Here is an 8,714-nt window from a genome sequence, read left to right on the forward strand (position 1 = left end):
CAGAAAATAAAATTCAAATGTTTCATTTTAAGTTTCTTCCCCTAAACTTAATGTCTTTCTAACACAGGATAAGATATGTCATAAGTTATTCATCATTTCATAATAAATAGTTTGAATACTTTAAAATATAATTGTTGTATATATGATTGTTGTATAATTTATTTTATATAAAAATGAAGCAAATTGTGTTGTGAAGTATGGGTAAGGATATTGTGATTCTATGTGAAGTTTAACAATATAAACTTTCTTCAAGAAAACATAATAGTTCTGTTTAAACATTCACTATCTAAATAACCTCATAAATTTTGACAAAGATATTTCTTGAAAATTAAACTAGTGATTTAATATTTCTAAAGTTATGTTGTCCCTGAGTTGTATTTCTTATTTTTAGGAACTATATGGAGTTTTTTAATGTTGTTTTTCCTAACAAATCGTGCTTCCTTTAACTATTTTTTCCAAATATTACTTGGGATATGTGTATGTTCCATCAACATATTTTAGCATCCATTTAAGTTTTATTACTTTAAAATATTGTTCAAGAATTTTCATTTTACTTGTTGCACACATTTTATAAAATATTGACACAGAATTATTAAAAGGTTAAATTATTTCAATTTGCAGCACAGAAGTCAGGAAATATTTAAAGGGAGACTTATTAAATTTACTTGATGGAAGATGGAGAAATTCAGGCCATCTCCAAATGGATTCTCTGTATCTTAAGTGCATAATCTATGCAGTCATGAGTTAAACTGATTATGGAAAATTCATCTGAGTAAAGAGGAAACTGGCTTGAAGAAGGAGCTGGAAAAACCATTAAGAAGTAAAAGTGGAGATCTACATCTTTTTCTTTTCTGCCTACTTTCATAAGAAAATTTGCTACCTAATTCACTTCCACTGATAATCTAAATGCAAAATTGTATGATCAGTGAAGGAAGCTTTACCCAACATTGGCCCTTTTGGATATATATATTTATCAGGATTTAGATTTCTCAGGGTGGCCAAGGGCTCAGGAGTAACGAAGTCACATATCATATGCTCTCATACATACATTTACCAAGTACTGTGAAATTGAGTGTAAATTTGACTTTGCGAGGAGTGTTTGCATTTTATGTCTTATAGCTTTTTGAGGAATGAAAATATTGGTGCTTAATTAAAAAATGTTAGACGTGAGTGCACAGGGATGGAATGATTTAGATAGATAAGAGAACATCTTAGCAACTGAATTTATGCTATGTAATCTGCCTGTACACTGCCTATGCCCATTTTATTTATTTTCTTTGGAACATTGAATGTTGGTTAAAATATTTTCCTTAACTGCCTAGAAAACATCAATCATAATTTTACATAAATCATTCAACACCCTTCTACTAATACTTCACTCAACACAGATCCCTCTGTGTTTTCTGGAGCATCTTTCAGTGGAAAGGACATTTACAGAAAATTATGCACGTTATAAAATTCCATCTTATACCAAGAAACAATTTGCCTTCATAATTTAGTGTGCAGGCTAAGTTAAAAACAGAACCTCTAGTGAATTATTGCTCCCTGTAGTTATAATGGGCCTTGTTCCTCTGCCCATAAAACAAAAGGAAAAGTGGTACTGTGATAGATTCACTGGTTATACCATATGCCAGGATACTTTCCTGGAGATATCTTTCCTTAAAATACTACCTAAACAGATAGCTCATCATGAGAAGATGAAGTTGCAATTCTAAATCATGCCCTGAATACTTGAAAATACCCTAGAGCATGATAAGAGGATAATAAGATGTTAGCATTATTTCCATAAGGAATGATTAGGAACTTATAGGGTGGCACTTGTAAGGTCCAAGTGTCTGATTCATAGGCACATTATCATATCCTCTATGTGCTTAGAACTTCGTGTGGTTTAAGTTGTATTTTCATTTCTTCTTTGCTACATCATGACTGCCTGTGTCTCTCCCAGAATCCTCCTCAACTAGTTCCACCTATCTTGTTTCCCTATTGGCCAACAGTGCTTTATTAACATATACATAGGTCTTCCACATCGCATAATTTAAATAGTTGTACACTAAAACAAATTTAATGGTCTGTGCCTGGAGACTTGGACAAAGCTATCTCAGGCATATGAGAACCTTGGCTACTTTCCATGTGATTTTTTCTTACATTCATCAAAGAAGAAATGAAAATACAACTTAAATCACAAAACTTGAATCAGTAAAAAAGCTATGGGTGAGAAAGTATATCATATTTTTTATATTTTTTCATTCTGTTTAGCATTATAACAAATTGCTTGTTAATAATGTTTTATTAGACATTGATGGATATGTTTTGGTGGATCACTAACCTCAAAACCAGAATGGTAAGAAATATGTAATAGGATATTATAGTTGCTAATCATTTTACATATTGAAAAGTTTCTTCTCTTTTAGAAAACAGTAGTGACTGTATATAATCTATGGCATTATTCAATAAACAACATTTACATGATTTGTCTATCCAAAGTTAGTACAAGAGTCTTGATCATTCAGAAGCTTGTAAACTTTGAAAAATCTCTCTCTGGTATTAACTTAAACTATAAATAAATATGATCATGGGTAGGCATTAAATTTACTTTGTTGAAATATTTCCTTAACTGTTATTTGGCTCTTATTGTGGTAGATATCAAACCAATTTCCTTAAAAGTAAGACAACAGCAATCATATTGAATTTGTAAGAATGTGAGACCCTATTTTTCTAGTCAGGAAGTATCTTAAAAGGTTACATCAATCTCACATAATCAAAAACATCTATTCATGTCACAGAATAATAATTTCTTCATCATTATTCTAGTAACAACACTTCATTTGGATCAAACAGCTCCTGACAAGACAGGGTGGGAGAAACAACTATGCTTGTTTCAAGGGAGCACCACACAGGTAAGGAAACTGGATGCATCTGACAGTCCTCTTGATTAAAATGATACCAGATGCTGTGGTAGCCAGAAAATGCCCCCTCCTAGGGGTAAGGGGGTAGAATTACAGCAACAATTGCAAAGAGAAGAGATACTTAGAGATGTTCAATGATCCTAGTTAGTCATTAGAGTGACTGTTAGGGTACATAACATGCTTAGAAATTTCTGTCTTTCTATTTTTATTGTTATGATTCTAGTAGTAAAGACCAGTATTGATACAAAATCCAAATACATCTATCAGAATTACACTCACCCCAGGTTAAGATACCTTGTGTAAGTTGACATATCTGTCCATACATCGAATAAGAATTATCTAAGATTCCATTTTCTGTTTCTAGGTCCTCAGATAGGCAGGTAGGCCACAATCCTTTCAGCACCAAAAGTCTCATAGTCTTGGAAGTAGCGCTGTCCTAGTATTAGCCTTTACTCCGTGTGTAATGATCTGAACAATAATTGCAAGCTCCTTGTATGAAAAATGGGCAAAACCAATTCAGTTTTACCTCATTGTAGAGTTGCAGGTTCTCCTAGGGGTATGCCCTAGAAGACAGGAAAGAGCTCCTGAATCTGAAAATGATCAGAGATTTCAGGAGTTTGGATTGCTGAAAACATTTTCACCTGGATTTCTGATATATTTATACATTTTATAAAAGAAGGCATTTACTTCAATTTGCATTGGACTATCAATTCAAGTATTTATCTTTAGAAAACAATGTGAAAAATTTGCAAGCCTGTAAAACACCATGCCTGTCAACTACTGAGTATAAGACCTTTAGGTCTTCCATAGGGTTCCTTGCCATAATGCTGTGTGAAAGGTATTATATAGCCTTCTTGCTGTTTATTCAATGCAAATTGGGACTTAGGAAACCAGTTCACTTTCTGTGAAGAATAAGACTTCTTCTGTCTTCTCACAGATTATAAAGAATGGATGGAGACCAATCTGATTGCTAGCATGAAGGTAAAATGCCATTCTCCACTGAGTTGTCAGCAAGGGAAACACTATCATAGGGGCAATATTCTCTGTGTTTTATTCTGTAATTCTTACACTTATGTTTAACCTTTGTGGAGTATATGTGTTGACTCCTATATAACATATGAATCAAGAGTTTGAAACTGACAGATATGTCTGGTGTTTGGCTTGTTTCACTAATCTCATTTGCAAGGAATTATTATATTTTCAATAATGATACTAGATGCCCTAATATACTATGTTACAAATTTTGAGGCAGTTGTATGATGTTTACGAAGGGATTCATATTTATACTCAAATAAAAACTGAAAGTATTTACAAACTTGGAAACTTGTTTTACATATAATGATCAGTTCCAAAGCTGGAAAATTAATGGAAGAAAATAAATATATATATTAATTCATAAAGAAATTACTTAACACATGAATGTTGAATAATTGTTGGTTTACCTTTCATTATATATTACATGTACAATAAAAGTAAAAAACATGAGTTTTTATCTGCATGTTAAAAATAAAATTATATTTTAAGTGAAATATCCATGGACAATGGACAGGAATCAGTTCTACCTTTATAGTTTTAGCCTAATTATCATAAAAACAGTTCATCAGAATTTTCATTAAAATTCAATTGACATAGTATTTTGAAAAATGCACAGCAGAGCTATAATCTTGATATTTAACAATAATTAAGATAAATATCTTGTCAAACTTAATTTATGAATGTGACTGAGTATATTGGTGATTTAAGAATGAAAATCTCCCTTGAATTTTATTTCTTTCATTATTCAAAGATAAATTAAGTTTTTACATAATAAGTCATTGAAGATATTTTTAAGAATGATTCACTAGATTAAAAGGAGTAAAATAAAAGTGGATAGACATATTAACTATAAGACAGTCTGTGCATTCTTCCATCTAAGTTGTTTTTTTCCCTGAACATTATTGATTTTGGCCTAGAGATAAACCCAGTCACCGTGAGTGATAAACTATCACCAAATCCCATTGACTTTTTCTCTTTTGCTGTAGTTTTTGTCAGGTCAATGAATTATCCTTGGCTTATACTTTGTTCTCTAAGGCATAAATCAAGTTTCTTTTCTTTTAAGTTGGATTCTCACAAGTTTGGAGGAACGAAGTCAAATATAGCCTGAAAGGAATATCTAAGCTTTTGTTTATTTGAAATGTCTTCCTATAGTTGTTTAAATGTTAGTTTAGCTTCTATTTATTAATTATTACAAGTGGCTTATTTTCTTACAGATGAATATGCTAATTAACACAAAGGAAAGCATTGCTTTTGTTTTGTGCACTTTGACTTCAACATTCATGATAAACAGATAAAAAGTATTTTTGTAATTAAAATTAATGAAAATCAAAAACATATTTACAGTGGCCTTAATAGTCGCAAAATAAATATGGAGCTTTGCCAAATGCATCTTCTGTCCTCTCATCTATGAATCATCAATGTATGTGTGTATGCATTTATATTATATTGTATGTATGTAATTTATAATATATATATATTTAGAATTACTGCCTTTAACTCTAGGAAGCAGATATTATTGTTACATCAAAACAAACAGTGAAAGGTGAGTAATAATGAGGTTATATTAGTGATATAATAATCAGACAAATTTCAAATATGGAAAATCTGAATCTATGGCACCCTGCTTTAGTGTTTTATGTTTTTACAGCCACAATGGAAACACTGACTTTCCCCATTTATGAAAATACATTATTTTTTTCATACAATATATCCTGATTATTCTTTGCCTCTTTTCTCTCATCTCAGTTCCTCTTTTTTGCTCTCCAGATTTACCCTGTTTCTGTCTCTCATTAGAAAAGAACAGGCTTCTAAGAGATAACAACCAAACATGACAAAAATAAAATATAATTGTAGCAAAAACTATCATATTGAGGTTGGAAACAGCAACTAAAGAGAAGGAAAATGTGGATGGAAGTTTCTGTCCTTCCTGGTCCCTCAGCCATTTACTCCAAAATAAGCATAAAGAGGCTTACATTAATTATACACTGTGTGGCCTATTGCTAAGGCTTCTTATTGGTTAGCTCTCTCTCTCTCTCTCTCTCTCTCTCTCTCTCTCTCTCTCTCTCTCTCTCTCTTTGGTGTTTTGAGCCAGGGTTTCTCTATATTGGTTTGGAGGCTGGCCTCGAATTTGCTCTATAGATCAGGCTGGCCTCGAACTCACAGAGATCCGCCTGCCTCTGCCTCCCAAGTGCTGGGAATAAAGGCATGCATACCAACGCCCAGCTCTCTTAATTATTATCCCATTTCTATTAATCTGTGTATCTCCACATGGATTTAGCTTACAGGTAATTCCCAGGTCTCTTCCTTCCTCAGTAGCTGCATGATATCTCTCTGACTCTGACTACTATCTTTCTCTATCGATGTTTGGATTTCTTGCCTGGCTAATTCCTGCCTGTCCATTGGTCAAAGCAGTTTTATTCATCAAACAATGACAAAAGCATATATTCACACCATACAGAAGGACATTCCCTATCAGGCAAGGAATCCAAAGAGCAATCAAAAGAGTAAGATCCAAATTTTTCTCATAGTCAAAAGTTCCATAAAATTAGTAATCTAATAACTATAGTACACATACAGAAAACTTGCATAGACTCAGGGAGACACTATGGTTGTTGTTGCAGCCTCTGCAAGATAATATGCACTTGTTTAGTTGATTCAGAGGGCCTTGTTCTCCTACTGTCCTCCATCCCCTTTGATACTTACAACCTTCCTGCCTCCTCCTCTGTAGGATTCCCTCAGCTCTGTGGGAAGGCATTTGATGGAGACCTCACCTTCAAACTTTCTCCCTGCTTAATGTCTGTCTGAGCATCTCCTAATCTGTTCCCATGAATGAATAGCCCAGAAACCCAGGGTAAAACCAAATACAACTGGTTTAAAGCATCAATAAAATTACTTATGATATTCTGCTTTACTCATAGATCAGTCTCTTATCCAATCATCATCAGAGACTTTCTCCAGTATCAGATGAAGACACTGATTATTTAAAGGAGGAAGAGGCACAGTATGCAGGACTCATGAAATGTTATAACTGCATTTTTTAAATCCATGGCAATTATACAAATGCTGTCAGACCTGTATCTGCTTAAAAAGCTCATCAAGTAGGAGGAGACAGTAAAATGTTTAAAGATGATTTGATAAAAACAATATGTGATTTGGAACCATTAGACTGTTAACTCTGAGAACAGGTTTCAAATGCTGGCAAGTCATTAAAATCTAGTATAGGAATTCATTTGACTCCCTTATCACCTGATGATTAAATCACAGACCACACTGGGACTTTCACGTTTTGCTCTCTGAGCAACAGTCATGCTATATTTTTGCTATATTTAGAATTTAAATTTTTTCTCCTATCTTTTCTAAATTTAAATTAGAAACAATCTTGTTTTACATGTCACTCCCAAGTGCTTCTTTGTCCTCTCCTCCCCTGCCCCCCACTTACCTCCTATCTCAACCCCTTTCTGCTCCTCAGGGAGAGTAAGGCCTTCCATGAGGGAATCTTCAAAGTCTGTCACATCATTTGGAGCAAGGCCTAGGTCCTTGTCATGTGTCTAGGCTGAGAGAGTATCCCTCTATGTTGAGTGTGCTCCCAAAATCCATTTGTACAATATAGATAAATACTGACCCATTACCAGATGCCCCATAGAAATACCAAGCCTCCTAACTGACACTCACTTTCAGGACATCTGGGACAGTCCTATGCTGGTTTCTCAGCTATCAGTCTAGGGTCCATGAACTCCCCCTTGCTCATGTCAGCTGTGTTTCTCCAATCTGGTATTGACCCCTTTGCTCCTCATTCCTCCCTCTCTACAACTGGATTCCAGGAGTTTGGCTCAGAGTTTAGGCATGGCTGTCTGCTTCTGATACCATCACCTACTGGATAAAGGCTCTAGGATGGCATATAACGTAGTTCTCAATCTCATTATAGGGGAAGGACATTTAAGGCAGCCCTTCTACTATTACATAGATTCTTAGTTGGGATCATTCTTGTAGATCTCATTATAGGGGAAGTACATTTATGGTAGCCCTTCTAATATTACTTAGATTCTTAGTTGGGGTCATTCTTGTAGAACTCATTATAGGGGAAGGACATTTAAGGTAGCCCTTCTACTATTACTTAGATTCTTGGTTGGGGTCATTCTTGTAGATCTCTCTTTAAACTATAATGGCTTCCCTTATGGTATCTCATTTCTTGCCCAGCCCTAGGGCAGGGCCTAACAGAAGGCTCAGTAGGCTTGAAAGTGGGGCTTCCAGGAATGCTCTACACAGGTGCTGCATTGCTGCCCCAGGAGAGGCATCCCAGTTGTCACCACCCTTCACTGCCTGTGCCGAGTAAGTCATGCCAAAGCACTAATTCTCTGTGGATATGAGCTGTGAAGGATGTGCTGAAGCCATCTCCTGAGTCCTCAACAAGCTGGGAGGAATGCAGTTCACCATTGTTGCCCAAAAATCATGTCTGCTTTGAGTCCGCACAGCATGAACGTCCTGCTGGCAATCGTCAACAAAACAGGAAAGGCCATCTCCTGCCTTGGCCCCAAGAATTTTAAACTTTCTGAAAGTAGAGGATAAAATTATCAAGCGAAAAATGACACATAGGTATGATTAGTACTTTAAAATTACAAACATTATTAAATTTAACAATTCCCTTTTCTGTTGAAAGCGTCTTTTCTTCCTCTTATAGTTTGCATTAGCAGGATCAAATCTCTGTGGGATGGGATGTGCATCATCCCTGTTGTGTCTGAAGGCACTGTTTTCATGGATCATTTTGTCTCATCT

The 8,714-nt window shown here is 34.7% G+C and overlaps 1 pseudogene; it reads left to right on the top strand.

Moving 5' to 3' along the window:
* Positions 1-8,277: 8,277 nt before the first annotated feature.
* Positions 8,278-8,507, top strand: LOC101843086 (annotated as a pseudogene).
* Positions 8,508-8,714: the final 207 nt, after the last annotated feature.

Source organism: Mesocricetus auratus, unplaced genomic scaffold (genome assembly GCF_017639785.1).
Source record: "Mesocricetus auratus isolate SY011 unplaced genomic scaffold, BCM_Maur_2.0 Super-Scaffold_100008, whole genome shotgun sequence".
NCBI classification, from domain to species: Eukaryota; Metazoa; Chordata; class Mammalia; order Rodentia; family Cricetidae; genus Mesocricetus; species Mesocricetus auratus.